The following is a 15,788-nucleotide window of genomic DNA, read 5'->3' on the forward strand; positions in this document are numbered from 1 at the left end:
ACATTAAATAAATATTATGGATACATATTTTTAATTTATTGCAGACGCCAGAATGGATGTGCAGATCGCAAAAGTCAATTGCCCAAACATTACGTAAAATGAGTCCAATATTTCTATGGGTTTGCCCACATCATAGCCCTCGAAATGAAAACAAAACTACAACGTGGCCCGCGACAAAATTGAGTTTGACGCCCCTGTAATTTCGACGGCGACGTCCTCACGCCTCCCCAGCATGTGTTGTTGCTCCTCAAACTCCATAAAAGTGGAAAGAAAGTGGCCAAATGTGAAAGAGTCGTTTGCCTGATTGTTCGGATATCTGATTTGTCGGGTTTTTTCCCACCGGGAAGGCGTTGACTGGTGCGTCTGTGTTGTCCGACGGCGGGCGAGCACTTGAAGCAGTCAGGCAGGCAGCCTCACTGGCACACAGACCTGACCTAGAATTGCTACTTAGAATTCGGAGCAAACCATTCCCCCGCATTAGAGAGGGGTGTCTCTGCTGACGGGAGTGCTCGTAAGAGCGACGTCAGAAAATCTTTACTGGGATGCAATGGAGTATACCGGACCGCTGGAAAAACTCGAGTGAAAATGGAGGGGAGGCGGCGACGGAGGGGGACGTGTTTGTGTTTGATGACGCTGCCGTGGAAATGTTGTGATTTTGGCGTGCCGCGATGAGGAATCCGAAGTCCCAGGTGAGTGTTACGTTTGGGGCGGATAGGAAAAAGGAAAAGTGTCGCTAGTCAACGTAAAAGGCAGAGCTCGCCTCCTGGCAACGGGGCACACGCGGGGTCCTCCTCCCGGGGACGTCTCACTCCGGTATCCGTCCGTCCGAGTCCGAGCGACACCCCCTCCCCACTCACACTAACCCACCCACCCACCCGAAGGCTCTTCGGCTGCTGGCTAGCAAAGCCCCCGCGTCGCGTCCACAGCCGCGGAGGACAACCGAGGCGCTTCTTTTCCACGTTACAGAAGCTCCATTTCCCCCCTTTCCTCCTCTGCTCGTCTCCCCTCCTCCTCCTCCCATTCCCAGCAAGCAACCAGCGCGACAAAAGCGGATTATTCACGATGGTCTCGGCATGGCGCAAAAGCTACGGAGAATTGCTGTTTTTTTAGCCGCCGACACTGGAGGACCGCCCGTTCTTGGTGGGGAAAATGGAAAAAAAAGGATACAATGCCCGCCGCGCATATTGTGCATTCCACGGGAGCTCCGCGGACGTGGGGTATTGTATTTTCTCGTTTCTCATTCAGAAAAAAAACAGCTCTTCGGTGTGATTCGTGTGATTTATACACGGCGGCGATGAGAGATTAGAAAGGCCTTGAGCCTTCTCATCTTAATTGTTACATTGTTAACGGAGCTAGCATAACTTGAACAACGCGGGCCCTCGCGCGGGGGGAGGCTTTTTTCTTTATGGAGCCACGGTGTGACCGTGAAGGCAACCCTCGCGTTGCGTTCGAGGGACCGGCAGGACGTCGTGATTCTCGCCGCCCGGTGGCCTCCCTCTTTGGGAAGACTTTGTTTGCGCTGGCCGAGAGGCTCCATGAATGCTCAAGTCCTCCCTGCCCCCCCGAAGCTACTTCACCCCCCACCGCAGCAGCAGCAGCTCGGGCTCTGTGGCGAAACAGGAACAACTTCATTTTTTTAGGGGAAAAACAGGGGGAAGAAGTTTTTCAAGCGCCATTGGTTTGACTTTTCCTTTTTGTAGCTACCAGGAGTTGCCCAAGTGGGGCGCTGAGATTCAATGGGGGGGAGGCGAGGCAGGACTCTCGACTGATGCGTAGCCGATGTGTGCTTTAAGTTTATTTATAGTTTGGGGTTTGTAGCCGTGTGTGTGTATTTTTGGAGGCCGTTTGTGAAGAACTTTATGCGGCTTTGTGCTGTCTTACACACACACTTGAAACACGCCAAAGTGGGAGCTTTGTCTCTACTGGACCAGAGCCACAGGTTCTTCTAGTGTTAGCATACTTTTTCTGCGTTCCACGGAAGAAATCCGTTCCAAATTCAGTTGTTGTTCATTTATTAACATTGTTTTGACACCCAATTGTAGTTTGGTGACGCTCTTGGCAAGAATCGTGTTCAAGTGTCACCCACAGACAGAATTGCTAAAGCTTTTTAGCTTCCTGAACACTAGCCACAACATGAACATTTGGAATTTGCTTCCCTTTAAAACGTAAAGAGAGAAAGCTTAAGTGGTTAGCATGTCAGCCTCACAGCTCTGGGAGACCTGGGTTTAAATCCATGTGACGTCCACCTGTGTGGAGTTTGGATGCTCTCCCCGGGCCTCCGTGGGTTTTCTCCGGGTACTCCGGTTTTCACACTCCAAAGACATGGCTGATTGGACACTCTAATTGCCCCTTGGTATGAGTTTCGTCGTGAATGGTCGCTTGTCTCCTTGTGCGCTGCTATTGGCTGGCCACCAATTCAGGGTGTCCCCCGCCTCGAGCACGAAGTCAGCTGGGATACGCTCCGGCACCCCCCGTGACCCTAGTGAGGATAAAGCGATTCAGAAAATGAGGATGAGAATGTGTATTATGACTGTTTGAATGGCAAATATTTCAAAGTCATTTTTTATGGCTACATGCTAGGGTTGTGAAAAGTATCGATGCTAAAATCTTGTATCCAGGTATAATATTTGATTGCAAAGTTATCCACACTCCGGTATTGTTTTTGCACTACCACGTGTCACCAGGGTGTTTGTATCTCATGGGGTAAATTTGATATAGCACTGCTTTTGACCATAATGGAGGGTATTTTTTTTTTGCATTTTTCTTGGTAATTTATTGGCTGCCACTGACAATGGATGTCTTCGTGACCAACACCTTAAAAGTGACAGCAGATGATTGAATGCTACATTGGTTGGTATTATTAAAGGCACTCAAGAGTTGATGAAAACATTTAATTTGGGGATTTTTATTTGTTTTGTATCATAAAAGGTTCAGGTATTTTAGGAGTATCTATATCGGGTTTCGAGAAATTTCTTTTGTTCATTTACTCAAAATTGCAAATTTTTCATGCGGAACGTGTTTGTGCTGTTGTCGCAGAATGATCATGTACAGGAAATGCCGAAACCCGTTTTCAAAAATTCTCTTTGGTTGAATAAACAATCTTTAGGCAATATCATCCCCAGTCAAAGTTTCTAAAACTAATAAATTAACATGCAACTATTTTGATATGAATTAGCTAGAGCCATTGTTCAACTTAAAATTGTCCACATGCTCCAACTACATCCTTTTTCGATTTCTGTTACCTAAAAGCAGACTTTGTGTTTACCCAAAATAAGAAACGATGACCAACATGTTTCCTTTTTTTGTAACATTTGACAAACCAAACTGTTCACTGAAAAATCATTACCACATATTGATTTTCATGTATTTCATCTTTATTTGCAAATATACTACTAATCTGTAATGGCCATGAAGTTAAAGCGGCATTATGGAATATTTGCTTTCAGGTATTTGTTAAATGGCCCTGATATGGAAATACTTCTAATACGATTCTACATAGTTAAGCTTAAGATTTTCCCATTTTAATAGACAATTTGTGACCTGAAAAGTTATTGCGTTGATTCTGTGTTTACAAAGGGTGTCCTGCCCGCCACCGTTAGCCAATCAGAAGGCAGGTCTTTGTCTTTGTCCAGGTTGCCACAGCCAGGTAGGCTAAGGTTGCTACCACATTCATAGTTAGAATTAACAACATTGTGTACCAATAGAGCTAAATATTTTGTTCCTTATTTCAAGTGAGTCATGTCAAATTCAGAATGTGTTTTGGAGATGCGTTTCGAAGAATGTAGACACAAAGAGCCAAAATATTGAAGAAAGATTGTCAAAGTTGCCCGACTTCTCAAAAATAATGTAATTTCGAGTTTTCCTATATTTCTTTGCTGTATGTTAAATTGGCAATAGGAATATGAAAGAAATTTGTGCGTTTATGCTAATGTTGTGTAGCATCTACAAGGTCCATTGACCAGGGCAAAAATTGTGTTTTATGCATGTTGGTCGGTAATTTAAATAAAAATGAATGGAGGAATTAAATTCCCTGTGGATCCTGTCAAAGCATTAACTAATGAAATATTATTTGGCAGCGCGCTGATGTGTATTTTGAGAAAAGTACTGTACAGTAATACCTCAACATACGATTGCCCTGGCATACGAGCAATTTGAGATACGAGTAAAATTTTGAGCAAATATTTATCTTGAGATACAAGACCAATTTTGATATACAAGCATACAGCGGACACGAGAGGCTGCTCATTAGAACATCATGGACACTGTCTTTCTGGTCGCAACTCCCTCGTGTAATGTCTCTACAAGCACTAGGTGGAGCGTTGCATTTTTTCAGTGTTTTTTTCCCCATTAGTCAGTGCGAATGGCGGAGCTTGTTCGCTAATACGAGAGGAGTACCACTTCCCGGGCAAGTCAGCAAGTGGTCGTGCGTTATCCTATTGTGAGGACATTTGAGTGCATCATTTTTGGAATATTTTGAAGGGAAGACAAAAGCAAACAACCCTCGATAGGTTGCATCTGAAGGTCAGGGTGGCGGCGGGGCCAAAGAGCCAACCCCCAGAGAAGAAAGGTCTAAAAATTTAAAACAAAATTAGAGTTAAGTTTAGTGTATGGTTAGATTAAACTTATTTTTGAGTGTCTGCATCGTAATCCAAGTTCATTTAGATGTGTTTATTTTATGTTACGAGCGCGTTGCTGTGCAATAAGTCTCTCTTTTTTTAAAATTCCCGTTAACACAAAAGAGCTAACTTGCTAAAATGATTTGTACACCAACTTAACCTTAGTGCAATTTGACACCATGTTGTTAAGACTTGCATAAACTCATTTAAAGTCCCACTTTCACTATTTTTTAAAGACTAATTACGTTATTGAATCTTGTCAGAGTTTTCAAAAATCTATTATCAAGATCCACGGATCCATAACTATTGAAATTTAGCATTTTTTATTTTTATTTTAGCTTTTTGCCTCTGCACAGTTGAAACCGATGACATAAGCAAAGCCAAGAACTCTAGCACGATTATATGACACAATGGAAAACAGTCAAAACTCATAGACTTTTTCCTAATAGAATACTTATCGGCTGGTCTACTTCAGTGCACAATCCATTCTGCTCATCGCTTGGTCAGACGGAGAAAAACAGAGGCTTGTATTGGCAGTGTTTTTTTTAGCAATTTCTTACACAACACGTGTTAACCATTGTTGTGTATACAACACGTATTAACCATTTCTCTTATACAAACGATTGAATTTCTTTGTTTCTTATCTGGCAACCTGAAAGGGGAAAATATGTTGTTTTCTGTATAGCAATGTTTTTTTTTTTAAGTCTTACCTATTTCGTTGTTAAACTAATTAAGCAATAAAATTAAATCTTAACATATAACATGACAGGTCTCACCAAGTTCTTATAGTATAAGCACGCTTCCAGGTACTCAATGCAAAAGTTCACTTAATTCTTATACTTGTTTTTTCCTATTGCCCCGATCAGCTTTAGCATTTATATAAAAATAACTCATTAGCTGCATTTAATGTCGCTAGATGTCCAATCTATTTGAATTGGGCCGGCTAGCAACGATTTAAACAATCGCTTTTAGCTCCTCCCAGTCCTTATGGATCGGACATTTCTCGCTGTAATTGGTGCTTAAACATGATCATTCAATGCCAGCCATTGACTAATAAAATCATGTTGACCTCTGTTGCTTTAAACTGCAGCAAAGGAGTTAAATAAGTCCCACCTGTGATTTTTTTTCTATTAAGAAAATGAAGCAAAAATACAACAATCTGAATGGTTTAGTTGAAATTTTTTTTTTAAACTCTTAATATTTTAAAATAGATAATATCAAGCATGAGCACCAACGCTAAAAATGCCAACACTCTTCATATGCTATACGCCGAATATCACAGGATTAAATTCCAACGTATGCTTTGCTAATGAGCATAACCAATGGCTTTATGAGATTGTTGTGGGCAGTAGCGGTACTTTAAATTGCGATGAGATGTCTCAAATCCTATCTTGGTGGCCGTTTTGTGCCTCTAAAGAAAGCATTTAATGGACGCCGTGTATGCGCTGTCCAAGCTGTTTCCAATCACACAAGGCACACTTTCTTATTTGAGGACTGAGGGCCCCCTCAATTGCTAAGCAACACCGCTGTCTGCTTGCATCATTTATGCGATGCACACAGGTTATTTTTCTCGTCTTCCAATTCGTCGTTGTCTTCTTTTCATTATAGCCACCCGTCAAATGCTGTCGCTCGTTGCTGGTCCATTTCCCATTTTGGTCGACTTTGGAAAGAAAAAATCTCAATGAGAGAACTTCCCATGTCTCAATATTTATCTCTATCACTACAAATTTGCTGAAAACAATCAGCTCCCAAGTGTGCTGAGCACAATGACGACTGCTTTTCAGTGGTTAAATTTGGACCGGTTTATTACATTGTTTTTGTCTGTTGGCTAGTGAAAACGACAACATCGATCAGCTGTCAAATTGTATAAAAAGTGAAACGACTACTTTTGATTGGAAGTCTACTAGTAACAAACTCATTGACATCCCCATACATTTTGTCTGTCCCTGCCAATGGCAGCCAAAGAGTTAATATATTGGTAAATGAATTGCAAACAGAGGGCCTGTGGTCCAGATTTGTCCCACAACACATTTTTCATACCATCTGCATTCGACTTCATGTTTCTCGCTAAAATAACATTGAAATTAAAATTTTGTCGTTCTTGATGAAAGATCAATGGCTCCAGAAATCAGAGAATATTTAATGATTTTTCAACCTCCCCTTTTGACAAATATGTTTTAAAATTTAAATAAATAAATACATTTTCCAAAGAAAAAAAAAGATTTTTTTTACAGTTTTATTTGAAAACAAAGAACGAGGGAGAATAATCAGTTTTCATTCAATTTAAGAAGCATGTGCATAAAGTATTGGATGAATACACATGGACATAAAAAAATAATACAGATGATTAAAAAATGTAGAAAATTAAATTCAATATACATTTAAAATCCTTAAAACAAAAATCATAATGTTTAAAAAAATAATTGTATTATAGTAATTAAACTATTTTAATTTAAAAAAAATAAGTAAATGGGGAATGTATATTTTCCTCAAATTACCGTATTTTCACCCCTATAGGGGGCACATAAAAGCAAAGATTTCTCTAAAATGGACAGGGCGCAAATAAAAGTCTAAAAAACAATTCTAAAAGGGGCAAGACGCACATAAAAGTCTAAAACTTTCTCTAAAATGGACAGGGCGCCCAATCCGTCGGTGCGCCTTGTGTATGGACTAAATTCAACATTTTGTAGATGTCACTATATGACCCTTGGCGCTTGACTGCCAGGGTACATTTCTTGCCAATACGCTACTTCTATGGAGAAGAAAAGGATTGATGTGTGATTATGAACATATTTGGCTATGCATTTTGCAAAACCATATTGATTTGACCCCCGCCAATAGCACCTGCAGTGTTCAAACTGGGAAATCTCTACTTTGCGGAGGAACGTGGCTATCGAGCGGCATCGTGCGCCTCGATAAAAATGAGTCCTCGGTTTGCAAGTGCAGGGAGCTGGAAAATCAGCTTCGCCAATTAAAAAAGACAACGCTGAGTTTCCGCGGAAGTAAGGCGAGCGGCTTGGGAGCGATAAATGTCCGATGGCAAATATAATTATACAAAGACTGAAAGGCAGCGTTGAGCAAGTTATGCGATGATTTGTGAATGGCGTGTGGATGACTGGGCTAAAGTGTCGGTGAGCCGGCCGAGCTTTCACTTAAGCCGGTTGGCGTCACTTTTCCGAAAGCCACGGCGACAACTCAGACAGACGGATTTGTCTGTTTTAATGCTGTGACGTGAGTACACATTACGTCTATAAGAACAATCCAACTCACTTTTGCAGCCTTTTTTAAAACATGTGCAACATTATGGTAGTGCTAGCATGTGTTTCATGCTAGCAGTACAGTACTGTAGCGCCCATTGAGCCAAAGCACCTTTGTATTGGCAAAATACAGAAATTGAACCTGCAACTGAGACATTGCCCTTTAAACTGGTGAGCCCTATAAGCGTGAAAATTGGTATTTAATTCTGTATTTAAAAAAATGCATATGAAATTGTTTTTTATTCCTTATTAGTATATATTTTTTTTAAATCTTGGTTTTACTTCAATTCAATGTCTGAAATTTGACATTTTAAATAATTTTCTATTTTTTAATTTACTTTTTATTCATTTTCTTTTTTTGAATCGCTTTATCCTCATTAGGGTTGTGGGGGGTGCTGGAGCCTATCCCAGCTGACTCCGGCGGGTGACATCCTGAATCGGCGGCCAGCCAATCGCAGGGGATAAGGAGACAAACAACCATTCACGCTCACGCTCATACCTTGGGGCAATTTAGAGTGTCCAATCAGCCTATCATGCTTGTCTTTGGAAAGTGGGAGGAAACCGGAGTACCCGGAGAAAACCCGCACATGCCCAGGGAGAACATGCAAACTCCACACAGGTGGACCGACCTGGATTTGAACCCAGGATCCCAGAGCTGTGAGGCCGATGCGCTAACCACTTAATGCGCCGGCCCGTCCCATTTATTTTTTTAATGGTTTTTATATTTTTAATTCCGAATTACCACAATTGTAATTGTGTTTTTAATGAAGCTATGTGTATTTTTATAATTATATTTATTTTCTTGTGCTTATGCATTTGCCCAATTCTTTTTGTTAGAGTGGGTAACCTCACAGTTCTGAGATTGAGGGTTTGGACCTTCCTGTGTGAAGTTTATAAATTCTCCCCGGGTTTGCATGGGTTTTTTTCCGGATACCCCGGTTTCTTTCCACACCCCAAAAACATGCATAAAAGGTAGGTTGAACAGTCTAACCTTGTGACCCTTGTGAGGATAAGCAGTGCAGAAAATTGATGAATGGGGTTATGTTTTGGGGTTACTAAATTGTTTTGTTTTTAAGATTATACAAGCATTATCAAGAGTGAGGAAATAAACATCACATGGCTGATGCATCTCGCGCATCTTATTTTTTAACATTCACTCCTACAAAAGTATCAAATCAAATCAGGCACTAATGTAATATAACATTTTAAAACATAACCTTATCTAGAAGCCAGTGCAGCCCGCTACATGGTTACTGGGATGACAACACAAACAAATGAAATCAACTTTGTCCACAGTAGTCACGCAAGATCATAAAATGAATTGACAACCATTAATTCATTCATTTTCTCAACCGCTTATCCTCACAAGGATCGCGGGGGTTGTTGGAGGGGGACATCCCTGAATTGGTGGCCAGCCAATCGCAGGGCACAATCCTAGGGGCAATTTAGAGTGTCCAATCAGTCTACTATGCATGTTTTTGGAATGTGGGAGGAAACCGGAGTACCTGGAGAAAACCCACGCAAGCTGGGGGAGAACATGCAAACTCCACAAAGTGAGGACCGTTGTGGGATCGAACCCTTGACCCCCGAACTGTGAGGCCAATGCGCCAACCACTCACCTACCCGGCCGCCATAATTGAAAGCTATTTAAAAAAAATTGTAGACAATATTTAAGCGCTGGGGTTATAGTTTTGTCTTTTTTAAACACCATGAGATTGCACGAGATTGTGGTGGCAAAAAGGAAGTAGCAGGATGACTGGAGTTGTGGACCAATTTAAAAATAATAGCATTAGTCAGTGGGATTTTATTTTCATCTGGCTGGCGTTATCCGGAGATTGTTGCAGCGAAAAATATCGCCAAAGTAATATCAAACTTTCTCTTGACATTTCAACATCCTGCAAGTTGTTTGAGAGTAAAGCATGTAGGAGAATTTCAAATAGCAACGCATAAAATGCTGTAGTGCTTCATTTGACTGACTTCGGTGCGGGCAACATTGGGGGTGTGACTGTAAGTGTGAATGGTTGTCTGTTAATGTCTGTGCCCTACGACTGGCTAGCCAACAATCTGCCTTTTGCCCAAGGTCAGCTGGGATAAGCTCCAACACCCCGTGACTCTGACAAGGATTGGTGGTGTTGAAAATGAGTGAATAATCACAGAGGATACAGACAACACGATATGTTCTAAATTCCAATACCAATATAGTTTATTAAGTCTTGAAAGTAAAAACCATAAGTATTGGTAGATAATTAGATATCTGGAGATTTGAGCAAAAATCTGTATTCTACAGTGGTACCTCGAGATACGAGCTTAATTCGTTCCAGGACTGAGCTTGTATGTCGATTTACTCGTAACTCAAATCAACGTTTCCCATAGAAATGAACTAAAAACAAATTAATTCGTTTCAACCCTCTAAAAAAACACCAAAAACAGGATATTGCATTGGGAAAAACATTTTTATTGGTTCTAATTCGCCATCTATTAACAAAGTAACAAATAACTAGTGGTTTAATAGCACTAAAAGGTGTTTAATAGTACTAAAATTAGACGGATTTCGCGGAGGGGAGAGAGAAGGGGGGACTTTTTGCAAAGCAACGCGCTCGTAACATAACCTAAACAAATTTGAATGAACTTGGATTATGATGCAGACACACTCAAAAATAAGTTTAATCTAACCTTACACTAAACTTACTTCTAATTTTGTTTTACATTTTTATACCTTTCTTCTCCCGGGTTGCCTCTATTTGCCCTGCCTTCACCCTGACTTTCAGATGCAACCTATCAACGGTTGTTTGCTTTGTCTACCCTTCAAAATATTGCCAAAATGATACACACAAATGTCCTCACAATAGGATAACGCACGACCATTTGCCAACAATAAGTAGTATATACTCCTCTCGTATTAGCGATCGCTCCGCCATTCACACTGACTAACGGGAAAAAAAATACTGAAAAAAATGCAACGCTCGTATATCAAAATTTGTCTCGTATCTCAAGATAAATATTTTCCCGAAATTTTACTCGTATCTCAAATTGCTCGTATGTCAAGGTATTACTGTATTGAACTGCATCTGTTTAATCTGTATAGTTTTAGGTTGCAGCACAATTTGATGTATTTTAGCTTTGTTGCAGGATATTGTAATGTCAATTCACAAAGTGTGTATGTGTGTGTGAAAACCTTTCATAACTGTTGTATAATGTTTCACCAAATGCTAGAGCACTAGCTTGTATCGTATGTTGTCCAATCAGCAGCATTTCTTTTCCTCGCTGTGCTTGTTAGTGCCCTGAAAAAGCAAAGTTTTCTCTCTCCCTGTGTGTCGCAGGTGTGAATGACTTGTGGCTGTAGGGTGTCGTGAGCGGGCCGGCGTATTGCGAGCGTAGACACACCCGCACGCGTGCAGCCTCCAAGGGGGGAGGGGGCTGACTGCCATCGCTGCCCAGGGGACCTGAGGCCTGGCCCTCCATATGAGGCCCTGCACAAAGGGCAGGGGGGGCTTCTGAGGTAAGCCACACTCATTTTTGGCATTCACTGCCAACCCTTGATGGCAATAGACGTCTAAATCATTTGAACTGAAGTTGCATGCCTTTAGTAGTGTTTTAAAAGGAGATTGGGAATTGTACAGAAGGTCAAAAAGTTGTGCCGCTGCACAGAAAAATTGTGATATTACGAGATTGAAACAGGCATAAAACTTTGGCTATGTGAAGTCTATGTGACCACAAAACTGCTTTTCACATAATATTAAGAGATTGAAGTAATCTTGGGAGAATAAATCATAAAATTAGGAAAATAAAATCTGTACATTATATATGTTTTTTACATCACAAATGGGAACTTTTGGACATGTAAGGTCAGTGTGAAAAATTTGACTTTTTTGTGCTTTGATTTCTGTGATATATTTTGAGAATTACTTTATATTGTAAATATCGGTGGCAGAATTTTAATTAAGATTTTCAGATGGTGGTGGACCTTGAGATTTTTGCGATGAATAAAGTTTTCTATTTTGTGATCACTGGAAATAAGTTCAAAAGCTTGTATATTGTTATACCATATTTTCACGACTGTATGGTGCATCATATTTTAAGCCGCAGTGTCAGTAACGAGTGCTATTTCTGTATTTGACACACACAAAGGACGCACCGTTTTTAAAGACGCAGCCAGGCATGGCAAAACATACACCAGCTTAAACATACACGCTACACCCACACGCTAAAAACACGTTTTTAAAAAGGCAACGGAAGCAAAACTGAGTTCGGTTGTACTTTATTTAGCCATTTTACAATGTACTCACGTCATCATCACCCACAAATCCATAAAAGTCCTCATTTTCTGTGTCCGAATTGAACAATTGACCAAATGAGTCATCGAAAACGCTGAGTTTCATACGTTCGTCCAGGCGGCCACAATCCATTCGCAAATATTAGCTAGCTAGTAGCTAGCGTAACTATTCCAACGCTGCCTTCCATGCTTCGTAAAGTTGTGTTGATGTCGATGGGCAGGCCACAATCCATTCGCAAATAGTAGCTAGCGTAACTATTCCAACGCTGTCTTCCATGCTTTGTAATGCTGTGTTGATGTCGATGTCCAGGCCACAATCTATTGGGTGTATTGACAAAAGAACTACTACATATCCCAGCAGTCACTGCGCAGTACTTTTTCTACGGGGAAAATAGTAAAGTCGGGGGCTGCTTGCCGTAGTTGTGAGAGCTGTAGAGGATGGTGTACCCTATCGACTGATTTATTTTATTTTATCGTGAGGACAATTTTAGTATTGATCCATATATAAAGCACACTGGATTATAAGGCACCCTGTCTATTTTGGAGAAAATTTAGGACTTAAGTGCGCCTTATAGTCGTGAAAATACGCTAATACTGCCAAATAAAGACAGTTCATTTTATTGAATTCTTATCTCTGTAATTGCCAGCTGTTTGGATTGTGTCATAACTACTACTTTTCTGTGGTGCTAAGCCTGAGCTGTCAGGTGAATTGTTTACATTTGGTGGCCGAATCCAGCCTGCCCTATCATTTAATTTGACCTGTAAAAGTAACGCATGTGCGTCAACTTCATTTATTTGCTAGAATAAAATCCACGTAAAATTGCTGCAGTCTAAAAAAATAAGTAAAAGTATTGACATCTGATTACTCCTTTCTTTTTATGAATAAAATGCCAAAATGAAAAAGTTTATTTCAGCTTACATTTTTTGAGTTTTCAGATTTTTGTCCAAGATAAACAGAAAAATATATATATTTATTTTTCTATTTAAACTTTGTAAAATGTAAATGTATTTTTTTTGCTTTTTTGTTCTATTAATTGTTCCTAATGAATGTAAAAAATCAGCTTAAAAATTTTAAGTTAAAATGATCACATTTACAATTTTTCTATATATTTAAAAAAAATATAAAAGTATTTTTTTGATAATAGAAAAGAGTTTTTTTTTTTTTTAATAAGAAAATAAGTATTGAAGGACATTTTCATTTTCTTGTTTTTTTAATCCTAAATGTATAAATTTTTTACCGATAATCATTTGTTGTTTGAGAAATTAACTGATTGGATCCAACGAGATCCTAGTCCAAATGGAATACCGTCAGTGGAGCTAATGAGATAAACCATAATATTACTTTTTTCTTTTATTTTTGGGAATTTCCGTACACTCTTAGACAAAGTGGTGCCATTGTGCGCCAGCTTAAACACCATGCATATTTTCTCTCTTTTGACATTTATCTGCAAAGACATCGATAGCTTTGTCGTGATGCGAGGAAGCCCTTGAGTTGTGACATATTTATTCCGGAAAGAAGCGGTATCTGAACATTGTTTGGTTGCAATCTGGGGACGAAAAACGGTCATGCTGCAGTTTATTTCCATGTTATCTAATCCCAGTGCATGTTAAGTTAAAAACAGCGGAGAGGTGAAGGACGCTTGGGGAAATGGATATTGATGAAAAGCAGCGGAGGATTTATTTTCTCCTGTGTTCATTGGCCTCTCATGTTTCTTTTTGCATTTGTTTGCTCGGTGGGATTTCTAATTAAAACTCTAAAGATTTGTGCTGCGTTCGAGGCGCTTTGCTTACTTCCCTATGGAATCCTTTGTGGGGGTTGGGGGCTCCCTTCAAACTCGTACAGATAATTAATACCACTTCAAGTATCTGCTTGTATGTACTCAATATTGATTTGAATACTCTGGACTTGTTTTGTTGTTTCTTTTGATCCTTCCAAATTTTATATTTCATCTTGTTGTGGCTGTACTTCGCAGTTCTTGTTCTGGTGTAGTAAAATTAAACCCTTTAAAAGCCTGCCTTACTTGATTTAGATATCATTTTGGTTTTAGCTGAAACTGGTTATTACCTGGTACTTTTTGTGCCCAAACATTTCTTGAACTGATAGGTCCCAATAGGGCTGGTAATTTTGAGGTCATTTTTGTGGATGAAAAAAAAAGGATATTTGGAATCACTTGCGCCATTTTTATTTGAAAAGATGCTAAGAAATCCAGCATATACTTGTTTAGGTCCCAGCAAAACCACTACTAAAACACAACCAATCCATATTCTTGGATTGGTTGTGTTGTGGTACAGATTTGGATGTAAAATGACTAGTTTGGTAAACTTTGAAGTTCAATGTTGTTCAAATGCTTGATTACACTCCAAGTGAGGAAACGTGTAAAGCAAAACAGACATAATACAAATGTAGGTATATTGTGCACTAAAATACAAACTACAGTAATCCCTCGATTATCACGTCCTCTTTTATCGCGAATTCACTACTTCACGATCCCCCCGTGTTAATTATTTAAAAAATATATAATTTTCTTTTTGTTTTTTTTTTAAACCGGTACTTTTTATAGAATGCCGTCTATTATTCTGTATTATCATTAAGATATATTCTCGCAATATTATTGTTGACATTTTATTTTTCTGTAGTAATATTAGATCTTAAAATTTTAAGATCTCACTATTTTCACATGAAATGAATCGGAAGTTGCTTGGCTTTCATGGGATGAGACTTTTGGATACGGAGGATCTGTGACTTCAAAACTTCTTTTGACGTGATATTTCTAGAAAGAAATTGTAAAATTACAAGATTAAAGTCACTTTTACAAATCTTTACATTAAATCCTGTAAAGGCGAACACAAAACTCTTTTTGGTGCCGGGCTTAGCATGAGTAAGGCGTTTTTGTGCGATGTTTAAACTTTCATTTAAGCCTAGCTCCCCTTATCCATAACAAGTAGAGCAAATGGCAGGTGCTATTTTACCACGAGAACTAGCGGCTGGGCTAAAATCAAATATTCTGCACTCCATCACTTTATTCTTCCATAGGAGTTGAAATTCCGGTTTCTGGGGGGACAAAATGTTGTCTCATTTTCGGGCTGAGAGAGCCAATGGGGAGTTTATTTACCACCAAGTGTGCCGCTGCTAACGCTTACATTAATAAGTAAAAACGTATCTGATGGCAGCATTTTGTAGCATGTTTATGAAGGTCCCTTAAGCCTATTTTCCAACATGAAGTACAAATTTGTGTTTTTGAGGTTCTGTTATTTATGGGCGTTACCTTAAAAAATGTTTCTCTTTGGGTTTGGTGCTCTCCAGGTCTGCAGGAAAGTAGCAAGAACAGTTAGACTTATTTCTCTAGTGTGAGTGACAGACATGTTTGTCCACCTGCCTTGAACAGGAAGGGTCTACTTATGCTGAGTTGTTTTCTTGTGGAAGGCCTCATTGCGGTCAACCGAACCTGTTGGTTTAAAAATTGAGTGTTTTAACATTGACGACACAATAACGCTGGCATATTACTACTTGGAATACTGAAACAGAGGAAATGGATCTCCAACCTTCACAGTCCTCTAACTCATTTTAATGTTAAAATTAGTTGCCATTGATGGTGATAGATGTCTATTTGAACTAGGAGGGGCTGAGAGAGATCATGACAT

At 39.6% G+C, this 15,788-nt stretch overlaps 1 protein-coding gene across 2 annotated transcripts in view; it reads left to right on the forward strand.

Annotated features, from left to right (window-relative positions):
- Positions 1 to 335: 335 nt before the first annotated feature.
- The window catches only part of bcl9 (BCL9 transcription coactivator), a 48,431-nt gene continuing 32,978 nt past the window's right edge, over positions 336 to 15,788 (forward strand). The window contains exons 1-2 of one of the 2 annotated variants that reach the window (XM_077616677.1): positions 336 to 689; positions 11,194 to 11,372. The gene's annotated coding sequence lies outside the window, so the exon portion shown is untranslated. Of the gene's footprint in view, positions 690 to 728; positions 1,218 to 11,193; positions 11,373 to 15,788 lie in introns of those variants that run through there. The other variant, XM_077616678.1, reaches the window with a different exon arrangement.

Source organism: Stigmatopora argus, chromosome 13 (genome assembly GCF_051989625.1).
Source record: "Stigmatopora argus isolate UIUO_Sarg chromosome 13, RoL_Sarg_1.0, whole genome shotgun sequence".
Classification (NCBI taxonomy): domain Eukaryota; kingdom Metazoa; phylum Chordata; class Actinopteri; order Syngnathiformes; family Syngnathidae; genus Stigmatopora; species Stigmatopora argus.